The sequence below is a fragment of the Gopherus evgoodei genome, chromosome 1, assembly GCF_007399415.2.
Source record: "Gopherus evgoodei ecotype Sinaloan lineage chromosome 1, rGopEvg1_v1.p, whole genome shotgun sequence".
Lineage (NCBI taxonomy): Eukaryota > Metazoa > Chordata > Testudines > Testudinidae > Gopherus > Gopherus evgoodei.
In genome coordinates, this window is record NC_044322.1 from 299,447,441 (window position 1) to 299,472,063 (window position 24,623).

At 39.6% G+C, this 24,623-nt stretch overlaps 1 protein-coding gene and 1 non-coding gene across 5 annotated transcripts in view; both read right to left on the reverse strand.

The window, feature by feature from the left end:
• The window catches only part of CNOT2 (CCR4-NOT transcription complex subunit 2), a 151,305-nt gene that overhangs the window by 111,763 nt on the left and 14,919 nt on the right, over positions 1–24,623 (reverse strand). The window lies entirely within an intron of this gene.
• On the reverse strand, positions 17,439–17,579 carry LOC115644661. The gene has a single exon (XR_003998582.1). It is a non-coding gene; the product is annotated as a U4 spliceosomal RNA (small nuclear RNA).

Here is a 24,623-nt window from a genome sequence, read left to right on the forward strand (position 1 = left end):
CCACAAGCTAAATATGAGTCAGCAGTGGGATACTGTTGCAAAAAAAAAAAAAAAAAAAGCAAACGTGATTCTGGGATGCATTAACAGGTGTGTTGTAAACAAGACATGAGAAGTCATTCTTCTGCTCTACTCTGCGCTGGTTAGGCCTCAACTGGAGTAGTGTGTCCAGTTCTGGGCACCGCATTTCAAGAAAGATGTGGAGAAATTGCAAAGGGTCCAGAGAAGAGCAACAAGAATGATTAAAGGTCTTGAGAACATGACCTATGAAGGAAGGCTGAAAGAATTGAGTTTATTTAGTTTGGAAAAGAGAAGACTGAGAAGGGACATGATAGCAGTTTTTAGGTATCTAAAAGGATGTCATCAGGAGGAGGGAGAAAACTTGTTCACCTTAGCCTCTAATGATAGAGCAAGAAGCAATGGGCTTAAACTGTAGCAAGGGAGATTTAGGTTGGACATTAGGAAAAAGTTCCTAACTGTCCGGGTAGTTAAACACTGGAATAAATTGCCTAGGGAGGTTGTGGAATCGCCATCTCTGGAGATATTTAGGAGTAGGTTAGATAAATGTCTATCAGGGATGGTCTAGACAGTATTTGGTCCTGCCATGAGGGCAGGGGACTGGACTTGATGACCTCTCGAGGTCCCTTCCAGTCCTAGAGTCTATAAATCTATGAATCCAGATTGATGGATTGTTTCTTCTCTTCTGAGAGCAAGCAGCAGTGAATCACAGAACCTTCATTTCTGGCATCTTCCTTCCCATTCAGTTATGCTCATATACTGCTCAGCCCTAACAGAGATTCCGCAGTTTACAACATAAAAAGTTGTCAATGATTAATAGATAGCCTCAACAAATAACTATTGTTATAGCACACAGTTCACAGATGAACTGTTTACACAAAATGCAGATCAGAATAGGTAGTTGGAATATAAGAAAGTAAAGAAGCATCTATGCAAGTTCTTTTACTCTCTGTTCACCAAAATATATATGATTGATAGCAAGCTCTGAGAGAAAGTGGCAGAATCTAGAAAGAAACAGATATCATGAGGAACATCAACCCATACTGTTTGTGCAAGAAAGTAGGATGACCACAACGCTATCCTAAATACTACACCACTTGAAACATTTCCACCCAGCATAGTAATATTTATAGAACAGGCTCGGCAATGAAGGGGGAAAGAGTACCTCTTTGATTCTAAGACTCAGATACATATAATAAAGTCTATCTGTTGCTGAGCATTCTTTAGAGACCCTTGGCCTCAGAGAATAGAACAAAGATGTTCAGAGGATCTAAATTTTGGCCTAGACAAAAAGAAATTTAGGGCCTAGATTTAGAGAGAATACCAGAGTTTCTACTTGTCACAGGGTAGTTTAATAACACAACAAATCAGTTTTCATGACACTCATCCTAGGTCAATCTCAGATTATGAAAAAGGCAGATATCTCCAGTGACGGTACTCACATTTATTCAATACCCTCAGACACATTCTGTTTCCCCTGCATTATATAATTGCCTGGAAGGGCTCTAAGTGATTATCAGTGGTCAGGATGCAACATTTGGCCCTTAAAGCAGGACACAGCTGATGAGATTTTGGAACAGCTAAAATGATTTACAAAATCACTTGTATTTCTGGAATCTAGGAATGAGCCAAAATAACTAGCCTTCAAGTAGCATATTTATGGCTAGCTTGTTATTAAAGGTTGCTGCAACTTCTGCTATAATCACGAAGAACCTTCAGAAAAGGCGACAGTAACCCAAACTGGAACATCTGGTACTACAGATTTCGGTTCACTAACATTCATACTAGATGGCAGGGGTACACTGGGATATCAAAATTGGCATCCTGAGGGTCCAAATTATACACAAAAGGAAGATCAAGAAAGGAAAGCAATCTGAACTCTGAACTTACTTGCTATTGGATGTCTCTCTTTTTAGTCATTTTAAGATTTAAAATTAACTTTTTTATATTTCATCTACATTTCAGGAGTGTGAATGCAATAAGAAACTTGTTCTCCATTCTGAACTATTCAACATCTACAAAGAAAAAGCAAGGAACTATTTTCACTTTATTTACAAGTTAATAAAAAATGGATCTTTTTATTTTTAATCAGTTTGAACACCTCCCTAAAGTCAGCATCAACAATTCTCTGATTTTCTTCTTTTGTTTGACAAAAATATTTTGGTATTTATTTTGAATACAGCTGATGTGTACATAGAGCCTTACGACAAAATCTCTGCATGCATGCATGCATGCATCCATCCATCATGAGCGGATGACTACATAGTCCAAGAAAAGGGAAATTTGTCTTATCTGATTTTTTTTCCCCTAAGTGACCAAGTTCACCAATGTCCTCACTATTGATTTTTGTCCAGCTCAGCTAAAATGGTCATAAGACCATACAACCATGGGCTGAGCCTCAAGTAGGACACACCATTTCAACTCATTGCCAGAAGCCTAATTCCATAGTTAAACTTGCATACTGAGGCTTTGCCCTAAAATATAACAGAATGCTATTTTTTAAAAACTTAACTATAATCATGAAAATTTCCTTCTTCCCTTATCAGTTAAAGCAGGGTCAGACTGGTTGCAGCGATCTTCGAGAAGACATTACTAGAGGAAGTTCTAATCTCTCTTTCAAAAGCGTATCCTAACAGGAAAATCATTAAATAAAAAAAAAAAAAAAATACAAAAAAAAAAAAAATCTTTCTAGCACAGCATGCAGAACACTCCCTCCAAAACGCATAAATTCAAGGTAAGGCCTTGGCTACACTGGCGCTTTACAGCGCTGCAACTTTCTCGCTTAGGAGTGTGAAAAAACACCTCCCTGAGCACAGCAAGTTACAGCGCTGTAAAGCGCCAGTGTAAACAGTGCCCCAGCGCTGGGAGCCGCTGTAAATAATCCTTTCAGGGAGGTGGAGTACCTTCAGCGCTAGCGCCGTGACCACACTTACACTTCAAAGCACTGCGCAGGAGCACTCCCGCGGCAGCGCTTTGGAGTTTCGAGTGTAGCCAAGCCCTAAGCAATCTAATTGTAAGTGCTTATGTCTCAGTAAATCATTTACATAAAGCTAAAAGCTGTAAGGTAATTTTTAAAGATAGGATTTTATAAGGACAACCATAGAGGCTGAGGAGGTAGAATTTAACAGCAGTAATGAGGTAGCTTCATGTTTCTGAGATTAGTTTGCAGATAACTGTCCAAATGTTGGCAGTTACATGAGAGAGGCAAAAGATGTTTAATACTGAGATGTGAATGGATGCATATCTAGTATTTACCCGGTCCACAATGCTCATCCACTGTTATCTGATTGCTGAACCAATGTTTTGAATTAGATATTTGTTGGATAAAGAGGAAATGTGCCCAATACCCTAGATTTTGACAAATTGTTTCCAAGCTTCATCCCTCAGAGAAATTCTCATTTCATATTTTTCCTCCCCTGGATAAACGGGTAACAGACAGCATTTAACTACCGTTGTTAAACATTAGTCTGGGCATCTACTTGCTCTGGAGAAGGGAACCAAACTGAGCATGGCTTTAACAGCACATTCAGTTTTCAAGTTCAGAGAGAACTGAATCAGGGAAATAAAAATAAATTCTGAGAGAACACTGAAATGAATCCTTTCTTGATTAGCTCTGAAATTATCTAACAGTTTAAGAAATGGGAGAAGTCTCCACATTCTCCTTCAATCTCAGAATGAAAAGAGAATTTAGTATCTACCCTCACAATAAGACAGAGAAAATAGTCTCACACTCCAGGAACAGCAACCTTGAATTGTGGTCTTAATGCTGGATGGAGTTGCAAAACGTTTTCATACCATACAGGCCCCCATTATGATCACACTTTATTCATAGGCTAATGGGTTTTCACATGGTATCCCTTCTCAGGGCTTTTTTACACTGGCAATTTACAGCACTGCAACTTTCTTGCTCAGGGGGGTGAAAAAACACATCCCTGAGCACAGCAAGTTTCAGCACTGTAAAATTCCAGTGTACCAGCTCCCAACGCTGGTAGCTATACCCTTCGTGGAGGTGGGGTTTTTTTAGAGTGCTGGGAGAGCTCTCTCCCAGTGCTCTGCCAGGACTACACAAGCCACGTTAAAGCATTGCTGTTTAACATTGCCAGTGAAGACGTGCCCATAATTTCTCTGCTTTTTCCTGTTTTCACTGATGTGTTAAATCAGCTGTTAAGTGAGTCATGGATACATACCAAAATGATAGTTTGTTTCCCCCCACATGAAGGCAAAACACTTTGTCCAAACCAGTGTTAAAATGTTTCTCTTAAGTGTTCTATGTATTCCTCTTTGCCCATAAGGAATGATGTGTGTATGTACTGCTTTGACCTGATCAACTCTGTAAATCTGCATATTGTTGACTATTTTGTGTGTTGGAGCAGTTGGATCGTGTTGTTGTTTTACCATCTCTCCTTCACAGATGCACATTTTAATTCCACCAAGCTCTCTTCTCCCAAGATCTAATAATCTATGGTGGAATAAGAACTTTTCCTTTACAAAAATTCAGATGCAACAAGCCTTTCAACTGACTAATAAAAAAATAGGAAAAAGCTGTAGACTAAATTACAGTAACTCCGCACTTAAAGTCGTCCTGCTTAATGCTGTTTCGTTGTTATGTTGCTGATCAATTAGGGAACATACTCATTTAAAGTTGTACAACACTCCGCTCTTACGTTGTTTGGCTGCCTACTTTCTCCACAGCTGGCAGCCCCCCTTTCCCCAGCATCTCCCACCCACCGGCAGACCCCGCGGATCAGTGCCTTCCCCCTCCTCCTGCCCACAGCAATCAGATGGCTTGTGCGTTTTGGAGGCACGAGGGAGGGGGGCAGAGCGAGGACTCGGCACGCAGGCTCCCCCTCCCTCCCCTGCCTCCCAAACGCTGCAAGCCAGCTGATTGCCCTGGGCAGGAGGTGGGGGTGGAGGGAGGGGAAGCCTGCGCCAATCCTCGCTCCTCTCCCCTCCCTCCTAAACGCTGCAAGCCAGCTGATTGCCATGGACAAGAGGGAGGAGCTAGGACTCAGCGCACCGCCCCCCTCTCTTCCCTGCCTCCCGAAAGCAACAAGCCAGCTGGCTTGCGGTGTTTAGAAGGGAAGGCAGGGAGGGGGGAGGAGTCAGGATGCACCGTGCAAAGTAAAGGGGGAGGAGGTGGGGTGGGAAGAAGCAGGTCAAGGGTGGGGGTTTGCGGGAAGGGGTGGAGTGGGCAGGCTGAGGGTTGAGCCCTCGCCCCCTAGTGCTTGCAGAGTAGAAGAAGCTGCCCTGGAACCTAACCCCTCCACACACATTTACATTAAACCTTACAGGGAAATTGGATTCGCTTAACATCGCATTTTTCAGGAACGTAACTACAATGTTAAGTGAGGCGTTACTGTATCTAGTTGGCAGCCCCCCTAAAGCTGTCAGGAACAGTACCCTTGATGATGCCACAGCACAACTGGTGGCTGAGCTCTGTGCCTTTATCCTCAGACACAACTATTCCAAATTTGATGACAGTATATATCTCCAGATCAGTGGCACCACTATGGGCACCTGCATGGCCCCACAATATACCAATATTTTTATGGCCGATCTGGAACAACGCTTCCTCAGCTCTCGTCCACCCACACCCCTTCTCTACCTACGCTACATTGATGACATCTTCATCATCTGGACCCATGGGAAGGAGACTCTGGAAAAATTCCATCACGATTTCAAAGGCTTCCACCCCACCATCAACCTCAGCCTGGACCAATCTACACGGGAGGTCCACTTCCTAGACACCATGGTGCAAATAAGTGATGGTCACATTACCATCACCTTATACCGAAAACCTACCGACCATTATGCCTACCTTCATGCCTTCAGTTTCCATCCCGCGCACATCACACGATCCATTGTCTACAGCCAAGCACTGAGGTACAACTGCATCTGCTCTAACCCCTCAGACAGAGACCAACACCTACAAAATCTCCACCAAGCATTCTCAAAACTACAATACCCGCATGAGGAAATAAGGAAACAGATCAACAGAGCCAGATATGTACCCAGAAGCCTTCTACTGCAAGACAAACCCAAGAAAGAAACCAACAGGACTCCACTGACCATCACATACAGTCCCCAGCTAAAACCCCTCCAACGCATCATCAGGGATCTACAACCCATCCCGGACAACGATCCCATACTTTCACAGGCCTTGGCTGGCAGGCCAGTCCTCGCCCACAGACAATCTGAAGCATATTCTCACCAGTAACTGCACACTGCACCATAGTAACTCTAGCTCAGGAACCAATCCATGTAATAAACCTTGATGCAAACTCTGCCCACATATCTACACCAGCGACACCATCACAGGACCTAACCAGATCAGCCACACCATCACCGGTTCATTCACCTGCACGTCCACCAATGTAACATATGCCATCATATGCCAGTAGTGCCCCTCTGCTATGTACATCGGCCAAACTGGACAGTCGCTACGGAAAAGGATAAATGGACACAAATCAGATATTAGGAATGACAATATACAAAAACCTGTAGGAGAACACTTCAACCTCCCTGGCCACACTATAGCAGATCTTAAGATGGCCATCCTGCAGCAAAAAACTTGAGGACCAGACTTCAAAGAGAAACTGCTGAGCTTCAGTTCAGCAAATTTGACACCATCAGCTCAGGATAAAACAAAGACTGTGAATGGCTTGCCAACTACAAAAGCAGTTTCTCCTCCCTTGGTTTTCACACCTCAACGGCTAGAACGGGGCCTCATCCTCCCTGATTGAACTAACCTCGTTATCTCTAGCTTGCTTGCATATATATACCTGCCCCTGGAAATTTCCACTACATGCATCCGACGAAGTGGGTATTCACCCACAAAAGCTCATGCTCCAAAACGTCTGTTAGTCCATAAGGTGCCAAAGGATTCTTTGCTGCTTTTACAGATCCAGACTAACATGGCTGCCCCTCTGATACTTGTATCTAATTGAAAGCTGATGCAAAATATTAATTTAGTTTTTGAGCCATACCTGAATTATCTTTAAATCTCCTCCCCCATCTACACTGCATAGTGGCCCAACCTCATCCTTCCTCATTTCCCTTATAACTAAAACCAAAAGAACAAAAAAACCCTTATTATTTAATTTCCTTGGAAAGCATTAAATTCAGCTTGATTTTTAGCAATTTTCATGTTATTCATACATTTAACCTCCAAGATGCTGCATTTTTTGCTATCACTCCTTTTTTCCTTTCCATTCCCTATAGGATCTCTACTTACTGCTAATAACTTTATCATCTACTTGGGCATGCAGCTTTTCCCAGTACACTTATCTCTTTTAGTTATGGTTATTCAAAAACAGACCATCAAATTTAGAGTTGCTAGATTGTAGCTTGACTACTAGTCCCCTAGACAGGCCAGGATATTCATTCAGATTTATAATAAAATATCTACAAAAGAAGCTATTGCATTCAATATTAACTTCATAAAAATGTTAGTACAGAATCTACAGTAACAAGGCCTGAGTTCATTTGTTCAGTACAATAAAGGAAACTTTAGGGTTTGATTTATTTTTAATAAATGAAACAGTCAACAATATGGGAATCTAAGAAACAGCATATTCTAATTCTATCACTTCCCATGGTAGAATTGTTGGGTCACAGTCCACTGATTAGTAAAACACTTCCTCAAATCTTTTACTATGTTAATAGATTGCAGTCTAGGATTATGACAAATATTTCCAATTTTCAATTTATTCAACTTCTTTTTTCGTAGATTTTTCTGATAGGCCAATATGCCTTTGGCTTTTAGGAAAGCCTTAAAAGCATTCAGGCCATATCATGCAATCAATTAAATTGAACTCACCATGGAAACTAACAAAAAGTTATGTTTAAAACAACACTGCAATTTCACCCATTGCTTTTATTGAATTGTGAATTTGCCTCTGCTCACTTAACTATCACAGTGAAAATTCTAACTCTTGGCAGCTCTTTGTTATCTCAGGTAGGAAACTAAAGACAGAGTATCTGACATAAGTGTTATCTTTGAGGAAGTCATATCAACTGCTTTAATTGTAAAAAGGAAAAGGAGAAAAGATCTTATTTGCCTTCCACCAGAAGGAGGGAATTCCCTTCTAAGACTTTTGGATATGGAGGGTCCAAAGAATGTTGCTTTTGTATTAGGTCTCCTGTCACTTAAGGCAATTGTCATTTTATAACAAGTTTTATGGTTTGAGTGCCTCTTCATAAATGAAGGTTACTTCTAACCGAGATTCTTCAAGATAGCTCTGCATATTCACTTATGGGTACTGCCCCACCTTATGGTGCCATGCATAGAACCTTCTTCTAGCAGTTTAAATTGGAGCACTCTCGCCCCCTCCTTTCCCTCAGTATCACTGATGTACTGAAGGTGAGACTATATAGGAGGAGCAGCACCCTCCGCACCTCAGTTCCTTCCAGAGACACAGAATAAACAAGGGCTCAGAGAGTGGAGAAGAGGTAGGAAGTGCAAATATGAAGAGCTACCTCAAAGAATCTCAGTTACAAGTTCATTTCTTCTTTGAGAGGTTATGCATATCCCCACTTATGGGACAGACTAATGACTAGTGCAGAAAAGTGACCCAGAGGCAGAAACAGAGCCCTAATTGAATAGACACTGCAGCACCATTTTACCAAATCCAGTGTCTGCTCTAGAGGCCAGATCCAAATAATATCACTTAGTGAAAGTTTGCACCTAAATTCAGGTTGCAGCCCTGCAAACTGCAACGATTGGTATCTGCCTAAAACAAGCAAAGTAAATAGTCATCACTCTTGTGGAATGTGGTCAAATCAAAGCAGGCACAGAACCTTTTTCAAGCATGTTATAGAATCATAGACTTTAAGGTCAGAAGGGACCATTATGGTCATCTAGTCTGACCTCCTGCACAATGCAGGCCACAGAATCTCACCCACCCACTCCTGTATCAAACCTATGTCTGAGCCATTGAAGTCCTCAAATCATGGTTTAAAGACTTCAAGGTGCAGAGAATCTTCCAGTAATACATTGTTTAATCCATAAAGATATAATCTGGCAGGAAACCATGTAACCATTCAATTGTAAGTGTAAAACAAATAAAAACAAACTCACTTGACAATCTACAAAAACCACTTAGTTCCCTCTCAATAATTAGCAAGCATCCTTCTTGCCTCCACAGAATGTAGACTAGACTCTCTCATTAGAATGAGGTATAGCGAAAATAAATTGGCAAATTAATAATCTGATTAATGTGAAAATCAGACACCATTTTAGGTAAGTCTGGGATCAAGTCTGAGAACTACTTTGTCTTTATGAAAAGAAGTGAAAGCTGGATCAGCTATAAAGGCATTTGATTCACTCACTTTGCTGACAGACATCATGTCACTATTAAAGGCTGTCTTGATAAGTGATAGAGAGTACACTCTGCCAAGAGTTCAAAGGACCATTTTACCAGCATGGTTAACACCAAATTGAGATCCCTAACAGAGGGACATACATTTGATAAACCTTTTAACCCAACAATGAAAAAACAGTAATCTCCCATTAACTAAAAGTATAATATACTGAACTATCTGCCAAATGAACTTTTAACAATGAGTTACATAACCCTGGGATTAAGTATATGAAGTATTCCAGAACACGAGGAATGAAAATAGATTAAGGAGAAATCAGGTTTTTGCCCTCATCCCTCCCTGAAATCTGGTCCACTTGAAATGGTTACCATTTCTAGTGGACTGTTTCCTAGAGTTTTATTGTGTCCTGCACAAATAAAGAACATGACTGCTCAAAAGCAGACAGCGTCAAGGTCCAATTGCCCACACTGGTCAGGTGAAAAGACTGTGGGTCTGGATGAAAGACTTTGCCCTCTTGCTGAGACAGTAGGTCCGGTGTCAGAGGAAGACACACAAAGACTCCGCTGGACAACTGAAAGAGATGCATAGACCACCATTACCACAGCCAAACTGGGGCAATGAGAATCATTCAAGACCTGTCCTGGTGTATCTTTCTCGCTACCTTCTGGATCAATAGAAAGGAGAGAAAGGCATACATGAAACCTTTCCTCCAGTGCAATAACACAGCATCGGGCAGGAACAGACTGTCCCTACCAGCTCTGGAACAGAAGAGGGGACACTTTTTGTTGGGCCTCATTGTGAACAGGTCCACCTCCAGTCCATCCCAGCTGGAAAACATGGTGTAAACCAGCTGATCCTTTAGGGGCTATTAATGCACTGAGAGCTGTCTCTGCTGAACCAATCTGCAACTACATTGTTTCCCCCTACCAGATGCAGGGCTGCAGGGATAGACACCATAAAGGATACAACAATCTCATAGATTTACAGCCCCTGCACACAGGGAAGCAGAATGAGCACTCCCCTACTTGTTGATATAATACATTGCCAACGTATTGTCTGACACCACCTGCACAACCCTCCCTTATAGGTGATGAAGAAATGACTTAAGAGTCAAACAAACCACTCTGTTACAACACATTTATTTGCAGGGCTGTCTCTTGATAAGACTAATGTCCTTGAATTGTCATCTGATTCAAATAAGCCCCCGCTAACCCTTGTTGGATGCATCCAACATTACCATCGGAGACAGATCCTGGGGTTAAATTGTAAATCTCTGGGCAAATTTGTTCTTACTGACCACCATTTCAGGTAGGCTATGATGTTCTGAGGTATGTTATCCTGACATGTTCTGTTGACCTGAGATATCTGGCGCTTCCTAGATCTCATTCTCTGACAAGCAAATGGCATCACGTAAGTAACGGCTGCCATCAGACCCTAGAAATATTTCACTCTCTGAGTGGAACCCTACTGAATCTTTAATGGATTCTGGCTCATCTTGAGAAACTTACCATCTGATAGAAAAGCCCTGCCTTCCACAAAGTCCCTATAAAGGGAATCCACTGAGTAGGACAGATAACTGACCTGAAAATAAATTAGTTGTACAAAACAAAATGGCTTAACAGGTCCTCATGTACAGTGGCCTTCAATAAGCAAAGGTAAACAAAAATACCATGATTTCTCAAATGAGCTGCCACCACAGAGACGCATTTTGTAAACATTCTGGGTGCTGTGGAGGAGCCAAACATAAGCAGGCTATATTGGAAATGACATCCAGCCACCAAAATATGGAAGTATTGGTGATAAGCATTACAAATTGAAATATGAAAATACACATCCTTTAAATCAAGTCACAAATCAACCCATAATCAATAGCAAAGGGATTATGCAGGCCAAAGTCTATATATGGAACCAGGACTTCTAAATTTGTGTGTTCAAGTCCCCAAAGTATTGGATAAACATACAACATCTTCCTTCTGTAACAGGAATAAAAGCCATGACACCACAGGGATTCAGGGACTTCTTTCATTGCTTCTATCAGAAGCAAATTTTTCTGCGTCTGCAAGAGAATAATCTCATGAGAGGGATTCTTGAAGAAGTAAATGGGGGGAGGGGCATCTTTCAAATTGTAAATAGCCCCTTTCTATGGTCTCTATAACCCATTGGTTTGACATAATTAGTCTCCATGCATGATAAAATGAGCAAGCTTCTCTCCAAAGAAGGGGGCAGACTGACTGATTCTCAACTCTCGATAGTCTCGCCAAAATTGAGGCTTGCTGTTCCTTGACAAAGAAGCAGGTTATTTAGGCTTAGACCTCAGTTTTAAGGGCCTCTTACTATGTTGACTCTGGAAGGCTGTTGATACCGTTGGCTTCTCTGATGATGAAAAATAAGATGAAGACTGGGAGCAGGGGCTCTGGTACTGAAAAAAAACAAAGTAGGTCATCTCCTCCTAGCAGAGGTAGTCAGAATTAAGAGAGAAGGCTGCAACCTTATTTCCTTAATTTTTCCAATAATCTGTCTTTTCACTGAAAAGGCCCTTCCCTTCAAAGGAGAGATCCTCCAACTTCATCTGTGTGTCTAGAGACAGAGAGGAAAAACAAAACCATGTATGCCTTCTGATGGTCACAGGAGATGCCAATGCTCTGGCAACAGAGTCAGAAGTGTCAAGAGAGGCCCTGAGGGAATGCTGGGCTATATTTTGGCCCTCCACCATTTGGCAACCTTTGCTTGTCAGGTAACTCCTGTAAGGACAAATGTCATCTTTTCCTGTAAATGGAACGGGTAGAGGGACATGACCGCCAGATAATTCGCCACCCTAATACCAAGGAACAATAAAGAGAACACTTGTTTCACCAGTGAATCAATTATTTTCCTTTATCAGCTAGGGTGGAGTGCAACTGTCCAGATCTTGCCGTTACTGACAGCAGCCACTACCAGTGAATTTGGGCCTGAGTGAGTATGAAAGTATGAAACCCCCTTAGAAGGTATCTAATACAACTTATTAGCTTTCTTATAAACAGGTTGACAAGAAGCAGGCATGGCTCACACAGAGATAGCTGGCTATAGCAAATTATCCAAAAATGGGTAGGGATATTCTATGCCCTGAGGTAGGACCAAGGATATCCGACACCGAGTGAGAAGTCTCTTCCACAGGTACTGCAGGAAGATTTAAAGTGGACACCATATTATCCACCAAATTGTGCAACTGTGTAGCATCTTTAGAAGGAAAGATGGCAGAGGTTACCCCATGTGTTCATCCAATGCTAAATCAGGTTCACAGTCCATTTCCAAATGCTCCCCTCTTTGAGCAGGAGTAACAACCTTGGCTGCTTCTTCAGACAACATTTCAGGCATCACAGTCTGTAATGATTAGAGATCCAGAGGAGACAGATCTGAGGAGCTCTGGATGGCCAGATTCTCATGCGGAGGGTAGTTGAAAAAATTCCTGAGCTGGCCCCCAGTAAAGCCATAGACTCTCTTCCCCTACAATTCTCCACACAACAAAACCTGAGGTTCAAGGCTTCTCCAGGTGGGAAGAGCCAATTTGACAGGTCCCCTGAGGAAAGGTCCCATGACTCCATCCTCTAGAAGTAGATATCCTAGAGGCCACTACTAAAGCTAAGAGCTTCCCTTAATTTGGTAACCAGCCTCCAATCAAAAAGGTACCTGGAGTGATGAACCACTACTACCTTGGAGTGGAATCCCATATGAGCTGGGTTCTCTGAAAACAAAGACATGGAGAGATTTTGCCACAAGAGCAGTAAGAGAAGGGTGCAGAGCTAGGGGAGTGGACCCCTTATCGCATTCTCCTTGACAGGCAGAGAGCCCCCCCCCACCACCCCAAAAAAGTTATTTGCTTGTTCTTTATTACATATCTGTCAAACAACATTTGAATGGGTGTCTTCAAACAGGTTATTTTTTTAGGCAAATCCAACAGCTTACCATGAGTTCTCTCTTCTGTGTTCCCTAAACCATTACAAAAGGGAGTTCTAAGACCAACTACTCTTCACTTATCCTCACAGACAACAAAGTTCAAGCCCTGAACCTCTGCCTTCCATGGCTACCCCACAAGCAGCACCTTTTGACTTTCTGGGGAAGCCTTACATTTGACAGTAATCAAGGGATGACTATGTTCTACATGCATACTCTCAAGCTGTCATTTGTAAAGGTCTTCATAGTTCAAGATATTTGCTTGGCAAAAGATAAACATTTAAAACCAAATAACAAAGTTACAAATAATGGTAGAATGCACATGGAACTGGGGTTTAAAAATAATGTCTAATGTCTTTCGATTTCAGTATCACCTTTACTTACCTACCAGACCTTCAGATCAAGAACCTATGGGTCCTCTGCAACAGCTGATGACATCACAGCCATGTCTTTGCATTGTTCTAGATTGTTGTGAAGTGAATTTTAGCAGAAGAAACAAAACCTTAAACTAAGGACTTAGGTAAATTAAGGTGACACTACTTTGCAAATGTTTTATATTAAAATGTAAAAAAAAATTTGTAATTGTCTGCTCTATGCGTATACTGATTGGAATCCGAAATTGGACTTTTCCCACAGTAAAATATACAAGCACGTATTTACTTTAGAGTTATGTGCTGGATGCCCCAAAAAATTGCCCACAAACGTAGTAAAATTATGGCTGTGCTAAAATGCTTTAACTTACATTTGAAAGTCCTTGAAAGCAAATCCTCCTCAAAGTGATTGCCAACTTCCCTGTGATATGCCTCAGCATATGCTCCACTGATGACATCACACCCAACATCAATAAGGGTTGGAAAGTGGAAATTGCTTCAACCATATTTGCAAATCAAGTACAGAAACACAAACTTCCCCAGAGCATATTAAAGAGGCAAGTGAAAAACCTTTGGAATGTAATAAGGAAGAACATCATTCCCAAAGTCAAGCACTATTCGCTCCAATATAGATGGATGACTAGTGGGTGTAACTACCAGAATTAAGGCTAGTGGGGGGCGTGGCCTTCTAGCAGAGGGAAATTTGGTTCTTTGAAGAGGACTGCTCTTCAAGGACCTGCAAAACGAGAGGAAAAGTTAAAATGTTAAGTGCGATGAAAGGTTTTGTTACCCTATTTATTGAAGAGATTCAGCATCTTATGCTGTTCAGCATAACTTCACTTTTCAATTAGACATCTGCCTTCTTTCACAGGTAGACTTTTCTCTTAGCGCAAATTACGACAAGACATTCAGGTATTATGACCAAACATTACAGGATACAACAAGAGTGAAAAATAGTGTGACAGTAGTATGCAACAATCAAAGTAATTAATCTATGTATTCCATTTGATTGACACCACTAAAATTCATTTATGCTGTTTTAATGAAGGCTGTGTAAGCACCTCTTCAGCTATTTATTTTCAGGGATTTAGAGCTCCATCATTAAGATTCCCATTGAACTGGAACTTAACTCACCACAGCTAGAACATCAAATGCCACTTTAAACTCAAATTTCAGCAACAGCACTTTACATTTAGATGTAAGTGAAAGTACACAAGGTTATATCAATTTCAGGCACCTTTCTACATTCATAAACTCCAACTGATTTTTAAAACCGAAGTTTGACACACAGTGAAAGAATCTTGGTTTTCTTTTAAACACTAAACAAAACTATAAAAATCAATTCAATCACCACTAAAATCAGCCATTTCTGAAATGGAATGTGGTAGCTGTTTATTGTGTAGTACTGCTGTGCACTGTTAGTTTTGGATGGGAAGTTGAGACAACTGTAATCAATTAAAATTTCAAAGAAAATTTAGAGAGAAAATATTATTGCTTAATTTAGTTAGGAAACGAGGGTTAACGCCAGGGATCTTGCCAAAAGACATCCCAGGATCTCTAAAAAAAAAGAAGGTCAGAACCTTAATTTTACACCTCCCTATATTATGTTAGTTTGCTGGTATAGTATGGACCTCAGAAAAGCAAGAGCAACATCTATTAAATCACAAACATCACTTACTGTACAATGATGTTTTCACTGGAGTTTTGCATTCCAAATACTTATTATGCCTACATCAATTTATAGCTTTCAGATCTCAGCCAAAGTTGTTAAGGCTGCAGATTTTATATATAAATACATTAAGTTGGATTTTTTTTTAATTATTTTTAATGTTTGCAGAACTAAAACGAATACAAAACTCCACAAACCAATATTTCATGTATATTTAACCCTTTAACCTAGAAAATCCAAAACACACTTCACAGAAGGTATGCCCAGATTGGAGCATGTAAAGGGACGGACCACAGTGTTCAGAGGCACTGTGTCTGAAGCATACACAAACAGCAAACAAAATGACCAGTTGCTCAATACCAACAGCTCCAAACCAGTTCTTTACTTCAATGATATTGGCCACAATGCATGCCTAACATGGAAGGAAGAACATAGGAAGTCAGAGTCAGATCTGAACACAGGTTAAAATATATAGTAACTATCCATTACAAAACAGTAATCCCAATAAGGGTATTAGTACCACTAACTCAAGAGTGGTGCCCACGGAACAGGTCATCAGAACTCCAATAGGATTATTATACAATACATTGTTTCATATTTGTTGATTTGTTTTAGATTTGAAATGTCTGAAACATTTGTTTACATTCTATATTCTAATCACTAGTGATATTAAATGTATCTATAGTAATACAAATCAAAGCATTACTATCCCCATTTAGTCTAAAGAAATATTCAAAACCAAAACACAAAGTAGTAATATTAATTTTCTTATTAAGATTCCATCTGATAAAATAGAAGAGCTCTGCTCTCGTGGTTTTGCACTGTAACAATAACCCAATACAAGTCCATCCTATTCATTCTATGTTGTTTATCGATTATTTTTATCGAAATTACACACCATCCCACAATATAAGTTCACTGAATAAATTATTAAAATGGTAAATATGGAGTAAAGTTATAACAGAGTAGAATAATAAAATTGCCATAGCTTCATAATACAGGAATGAGGAAATGGTGCACCACAGTCTATCATGTGGTATCACTCGTAGTACACAGTACCATAGACCATGTAACTTATTCTGTTCGTTTAAGTTCATCCATTTAGAGCAAACAAAGCTTTAAGTCTGGTATTAACACGTTTTCAGATGTGTGCATGTTAAAGTTGAAAGGGACCCCGCTTAATCTATATTTTTATATACTGACTAATAGAGAGAGACATAGTGCGTGTGCACACACACATACCTTTTTAAAAAGTTAAGGGCCTTTTCTGTTCTTTGCCTTATTTGTAAAGGCAGGCAAGAAAGCACACTACCATACAGTGATTCATTCCCTCTAACTTTTCTCCCTGACTTTTCAGCATGAGCAGCGAACAGCTCCACCTCCTTGCTGAGCCTGAAGAAGGGTATGCACATCACTCTTGCACACTGATCTGGGGACAAATAATGCAACTGTGTCAGCAACACAGTTAAATTGGACATACAGAGTGCCGTCAAAGTACAAAGTAAATAGGAAAACAAAATTATTTTCACTGATCATTGTTTTATTTTATAGGTTACTTTGAAATAGCAGATACAGAGTTTTCAGGGAAGCTTTTCTACCTCCTGATTAAATTTTAATACTTCATAAGTAACCATTCTTTTTCTTATGGTATTATTGTTTGCCTGCTTGTGGGGTGCGTTTTTGGGTCTTTTTAATGTTAATATTTTAAATATTTTGGAATATGCATACAGTTCTAATTTTGGATATCTATCTAGTCTCATAACTTCTAAATTCCGTGCTACACCCCCATAGCCTTGTCATGGTACTTTAAAATGCACATAACCTTTAAATCAATTAACCATAAAGTTCCATCTTGTATGGTTGGCACAAGAAGAGTACATTTGCGACACACACAGTACGTTCAGCAATTTCATACACAAGTTCTTTTTCATGTGTAATTTGGGTGTAATTTAAATAAGAAGAACGTGGTTATGTTTGTGTTTTAAATTTCTTTGTATTTTTTAAAATATCTTCCAACTGTGCGTCCATAGTCCTGCCCTGTCCCACTCCCAAAGTCAATGAGAGTTAGACTGGATACTGTAATTGGAAAACTTGGTTGGTTTGAGAAATACCTACAGTTTTTTCCCCCGTCCCCTCACATGAGACTGTCAAAAATTGCCAGTGTCAACTATATTTCAAATCAACACGGCAGGGTATTGGAAAAAGTTTTCAACTAGCAATAATCACACCTTGGATGAACCACATTGGCTATGATACTCCCACTGCGCAAAGTTAGTACTTCAAGAAGTGTATAGGTATTTTCTGACACCTTTAAAGAATTTGCAGTATGTAAGAAGTATATTCTCTTGATAATTTTCATAAACAGAAAAAGACACGTAGAGAGAAGATTTGAATTTCTCATGAATCATAGGATATCACATTGCCATCTCTACACTCTGTGTGTCCCACAAAACATAAATACCTAATAATCTTATGCAAGAGAATCACAGCTGGGAAGAAGAACACTGGATCTGTTGTTCTCCTGTTACTGCACAAAGCACTTGCAAAGGATGCCAGTGCAATTAGCATCAGTCAAACTGACAGCCTTGGTTTCAGTCTGCTGTTCCTGCTAGTTCACAAGAAGAGCTACTGTGGGAGGAAGGAACAGGTGACACATTTTAGCCTTCAATCCCTCCAGGTTCCAGAACACACAAAAATGAGATTAACTGCCCCATGTATCTATTTTATTTATATTTCACACACATGGTAGTTTGTTTTTAGAGAGAGAGAGAGAATGAACTTAAAACGGATGGATAGCAAGATTATGTAATTGCATAATAAAGGAGATCCACAACAGGGGATCAGTCAAGGACAAAGCAAAAAGTTTTTTGTAACAGAGTCACAGTACTAATCATTTTATGGTACCACTTTTTTAAGGGATTTAGGCAAAACAATGATACCTAAGAGACCAACTAATTCCAAATCTCTCAACAGCTGGCTTTGTAGGAGAAGCTCTTTAATGCTAGCTGCAAAGCAGCAGTGAACCATCCGCAGGTCTAAAAATACCAGACCTTTAAAAACCTAGGTTCCTCCCCGCCCTCGCAACCAGCAGGCAACATCAAAGTTTATTATATTTCCTTTCACATGTAATTATATAAGATGAAATAGTATACTGGGGATACTCTTACAATTATTAGATCTGTCCTGATTAAAAACATTGTGGTAGAAGAATTAGTCTATAAAAAAAGTTCAGTCTTCCTTGGGGTGCCTCTGTGCATTTCTCCAGCTTCACTATAAAGATGAGGCAGTATTTCCAAGTACCAGAATGGTCACAGATTCAAAAGTTTTCTTGAGAAATAGTTAGCATTATCCTGGCTAGCCACAGAGTGTATGATAGTTACTTTGGAAAGTCCTGCTGCAAAACAATCAGGCAAAAGACTTTATTGAAAATTATAAAGTCAATGCATTTAAAAACAGGAATTGTAAAGTAGACATAAGATAAGTACTAAATACAATTAAAATGTAAATTTATTAAGACATTTTTGTAGCATTGTGCATACTATGCTGAAGGGAAAAAGAAGTTAGGATGTCAGCAACATTAGGAAGCTAGATACCATGTGAAAAATCCAACAAGTAGTTTTATATACAGTGAAGGAATGGACCTTCATTTGAGAGTAAGGAGACACGGGGGCTGAGCGAATTTGTTGGTGCAAGGCTAAAACAGTAATTGGTATTAATTTCCAACATAAATGGAAAGGCAGAATCCAACTTCAGGTTGTATTCTGTAGGGTTGGTGCCTTCTTACATGTTAGTTAAAAGGGGGTGATCCATACTGATAGAGGACTTCTTCTTGAACTAATGGTGGCTGCAATGTTAACTGCTAAAGGTAGAGGTAACTGATTGGCCCAGAGCCTATTAAAAGGAAATTCTAAAGTGCTATAAGACTGTCCCAGTCTTGAAAGATTCAGTTAGAAACCTGTTGTAGCCTGGATGCTGCAATTGCCTGGGGAAAGGATTGTTTTAACTCTGAGGCAGGAAAAGTGTGGCAAATAAAAATATGGTATAAATTTGCTGGATTTGATTTTAACTACTGAATTATATATAATCAGAGTAGCACTTAACCATGCAAAACTCAAGTTAATAATCGTAAAAGCTAAGATACATCAAAACTTATGTAGGTAGGGACTCAAGTCAAGAAATGCTAGAGTTAAAATACAATGTGCATCCTCAATTTTTTGCCCACATACATTACGCTAGTTATGATTACAAGCTATTTCTGAAATATAAACATGACTCTAGAGTCTAACTATATGATCACAGATTACTGTAATGCACATCTCACAAGGAAGCAGGGTTGTTTCAATTTACACTTACGTAATTCATTACTTAAAAATGCTGACCTATGTAACCTCAACATTGCATTAGTATACAGTTTTTCCAATTAATTTTTTTGGTCTTTTCAAGCGGAAAAAAAAATCCTAGCTAGGAACATCTCTCTAAATACATAAATATTACAAAGTTCACTATTGCACATGTTTAATACAAAGATTCTGAACTATCACTTTTCTTCCAGCCAGGTAAAAGTGCTAGTTTTAAACGTAAAGCATTTTTTGTGTAACCTTGTCAACGGAAGTGGAGTTCATTTTAAACATCAGGAAAATTTTTAAAATTCACTCTGACATGCCACTGCCAATTTACTAGTAATATAAGTAAAAGATTTAGCATATAAACAGTAAGGGTACAAACTGTAGCAAGAAAAATCTAGGATATTTGCAACTAAGCGACACCTTCAAGAGAGTATGCAATGTTGTTGTAGCTATGTCGGTCCTAGGATATTAGAGAGACAAGATGGGTGAGGTCATCTTTTATTGGACCAACAACTTCTGTTGGTTAGACAAACAAGCTTCTGAGCTACACAGAGCTGTTTCAAGGTACCACAGAGTGCCAAAGCTAAATACAAGGTTGAATTGATATTCTAGGGGACCGTTCACCTTGAACTACGTCATTATTACATTGAACAGTAGTAAGTCAAGTCTTTAGATACTTTAGCAAAAGTTCATTGCTACATCATCAACGACTGACAAAGAAACTTGAACAGGGAACTGCTATCCATATAAATAAGAAAATTATAGATCCTGATAGTCTGCATACTACTTCATGCATGAAAGTACAGGACCAGCTAAATACACCTCAAGTTGAAGAACTATCTTATAAAGAACTGTACTTTAAATAGTAAGTTAGAACATGGTTGGTGAGAAAGATGGAACATCTCGCTGAATATTAAATTAACTGCTACTATCGCTAATCCTAATGGAAAACTTCCACTTAAAAATGGATAATGGTAAACTTGCAACAGACAATGACGTCGAAGTTCTATTCTTTACTTTTAAGTCTTGTACACTCTAGTTGAGAACCTAAAGCTATGAACAAAGCAAGACACAGCTACCTGAACTTTGGCCTTAGAAACCATTCTCACCATATGAGTAAACAGAATGATGGAAATCTTTCCATGGAAAGAAAATAGTTTCATGAAGCCAGTATGTATGTAGTTTATATAGCAATATTCAGCGTGATTTCTTTCCTTCTGGCTGAAGCTGCTATATATGCCTGTGGAAATATTACAATATTAACTATTATGCAGTTAAATGCACCTGGAAGTGAGCTATCCCATGAAGCCTTTGAATTTCACAGGATTGTTCTGCCAAAACAAAAGTGAGTTACATGTTGGGTAACTACAAGCAGAGTTCTGAAAGGTGATCAACGTCTCTCATAGTAGGGAACTGCTGCTACTAAGCCTACAGTTGTTTATGAAACACATTTTTAAAAAAAAACCACCATCAAACTAGTTTCCAAGAAAATTTTTTAAAAGTTAAAAATTATGAAATCGAAGATGCCTGCTAATATGATAAAATGCTTCCCCTACATAAAGTTTGGCATAAAGCTTTTCATAATCATTTTAATTCAAGTGGTCCATTATGACCTTTCTAAATATGAACATGGTATAACCCAGTGCAGTTAACTTCCCTCCTGACCTCCAAAATGATTATTTGTATTATAGTACCACCTATAGAACACCAGGATGGGAGAGCCTGTGTGCTTGGTACCATACAAAATGTAGAGTAAGAAACAGGTCTATTCCTACACACACACACACACACACACACACACACACACACACTCTTACAATCTCCAGAACAACAAAATACATCTAGGAGAGAGGGAACATTCATCATTTTTATAGTTCTTTTCATCCCAAAAATGTAAGCAGAGAGGACCAAAACAACTTTCAGGCACATTCCAGAAAGAATCGTTCTCAACACTGACTGTTTGGGTTGTACTTGTTCAGCTGTACTTGTAGCTAGAAGGTGGATTAACTTATTAGTGCAGGCAAAGCTCCAATGGAAAGACAATTTTAAAACACTGACCCTTTACAACAGCAGACACTATCATCAATGCATCTAGGCTTGGTTGTCTACACCCAGTTCTTTCTGGAAATGTCCCAATGTTGCCATAGCACGACACTGGCGCACTGCAGCTTCACTGAAACAATAGAAGGAACATTAGTGTAGACTACCAGCTGCTGGCATTTTTACCACTGTGTTATATAATGCTTAAAGCAGCTCTAGACAACAGTTTATCCACTAATACAGTCACCGTCAGCACCAGTGAGATTTTTTTTTCTTTAAGGGTAGACAAAACCCTGCAGTTCCTTTCTTCAGTCCCCTCTCAAAGTTTTACATGCTCATGTTCTGAGAAAAAAAAGTTTTGGCTATATGTGCACAACTTAATATTGCAAATTTGCTAGATCATTTTTCAATTAGTGAAGCTTACTCTATACATTTCCTACCCTTTCTACTCTGTTACTTTCTTTCTATCCAAGTTCCAGCCAATAAATCTTTTGATATCAATTTCACAGCCCTTCCTTCCCCTTCACCATATCCCTCAAATTTTTTAAACTTTGGATAGTTATGTACTACTTGAACTTACATAATTTATTCTCGATTTACATCTTCCATTGCAATTCCAATTATCACTATCAGCTCACCTAATTCCTCAGTCTCACTTACTCTACTAACCTACACCTTCCCTTTTATCTGCATCAATCTCTTCTGTTTTGCTTCCTTTTATGCCACATAACCCTCTCTAAAATGGCAGCTAAAATGTTTTCTCTGTTATTTCCCCAGATAAATTATTTATACAAAACATGCTCAATATGGAGCAGTGGAAGTCACTCCACAGGTAGAGTAGTGGTGCAACCTTGTAATTTTAAATCCAATTTTCAATTCCCCCAAATGACACTTATCTTTCTAAAATTTTGCATGCCAAAACTAACACCAGGATACAACTTTTTCTGCAGAGTCTGATGGAAGTCAAGACAAAAAAGGTAAAATTTTCACAAGGGCCTACAGAGTGGTCTACACTAGAAAATTAGGTCAGCATAAAAATCCACACTCCTGAGCAGCTCTGTAAAGCTGACCTAAAGGCTTGTGTTCATGCACAGCAGTATAGCTGTGCAACTGCAGCACTTTAGTCAAGATGCTCCGAAGCAGACGGGAAAGCGTCTTCCATCAGTGTAATTAATTCACCTCCCCAAGAGGTGGTAGCTATGTCATCAACTCCCCAGACAACATAGTGCTGTCTACAGAGGGGATAGCTCAGTGGTTTGAGCATTAGCCTGCTAAACCCAGGGTTGTGAGTTCAATCCTTGAGGTAGCCATTTAGGGATCTGGTGCAAAAATCTGTCAGGGATGCTACTTGGTCCTGCTGTGAAGGCAGGGGACTGGACTCGACAATCTTTCAAGGTCCCTTCCAGTTCTACACTTCTAATGATACAACTACATCGCTCGGGGGTCGGGATTTTTCACACCCCTGAGCAACATCGTTTTACTGACATAGGTCTGTGTAGATCTGACCTAAGTCCCTGTGCAGGCAGAGGAACTCTTTTGTTGACCTAGCTACCGCTTCACAAGGAGGTAGATTATCTAAACCAATGGGAGAACCCTCCCCATTAGCACAAGCAATATCTACACTGAAGTGCTACTGCGATGTAGCTGTAATATTTTAAGTGTAGCCAAGTCCTAAGTGACTTAGAAGCTTATGGGTATGTGTACACTACTGAGACTATACCGGCACAGCTATGTCAATGTAGCTACGCTGACATAACCCCATAGCATAGACACAGTCTAAGCCAAAGGAAAGGATTTTTCTGTTGATGTAGGATCACCATTTCCCCAAACAAAGTTAGCTACATCAACGGAAGCATTCTTCCATAGACACAGAATCTACACTGAGGGTTACGTGAGCATAGCTGTGACAGTCAGGTGTGTGGATTTTCACACCCCGACCAATGTAGCAATGTGAACCTAACTTTTACGTGTAGACCAATTCTAAATTCCATTTTCAAAGTGCAACCCAGGTCATGTAATCTTATAGGATTTGTCTACACTACAGAAGCACACCTACAGGATTACACCTGTGCCTTTGCAGCACCATAGTGTAGATACTTCCTACAGTGACAGAAGGGGGTTTTCCCAGCACTGTGGTTAATCCACTAGAGGCAGGTTGCTAGGTTAATAGAAAAATGCTTTTGTTGACCTAGTGGTGTTTATAATGGGGCTTATGTCGACTTAACTATGTGTATCGGAGGTGTGAATTTTTCACATCTCTGAGTGATGTAGCTAGGACAGCCTAAGTTTTAGGTATAAACCAGGCCTGAAAAAGGGATCGATGCACTTCTGAAAATGTAACCTAAAAACTTTTAAAGTTATGATGCTCTGAAAATGATAGTGTAGTCTACTTAAAGTTTATTCTAACACATCTGGTCTTATCTCTATAAAAATGGAGTAGCCTAGAAACGAAGATTTTTTGAAGGTCTTGTCAATAAGCGCTTAAGTTTTTTAAATAAGTTACTTTCAGGGGGGTTATGAAAATTTATAGAATTGGTTTTAAGTATTTGAAGAGCAACTTTTATTATAGGTAGCAATACCTAAAAATGGGTCAATCGTTTCCAACAGCTATTAGCGAAAAATAGCTTTTGATAATGTTAAAAAAAATATTCTTACAGCTGTTTCATTGAGAAACTTTAGCACATCCATGCTTTGGAGCAGGGACCTGAAATCTGGCAGGTTGTCTCCTTGACAGGAGCATGGCTTTTGTCATGTTTGTGAAAACTCACCCATATTGGGCCAAGTGATAAGCTTCTGAAGATTCATTATCAGATGCTGTGGAGAGAATTTGACAGCTAAATTCTACAAATCCATCTGCACCCAAGCATACTCCATCCTCAAACAGGTCCCGCTTGTGAATGGACTGCACAGGAGGCATTCCTATAGAACAAG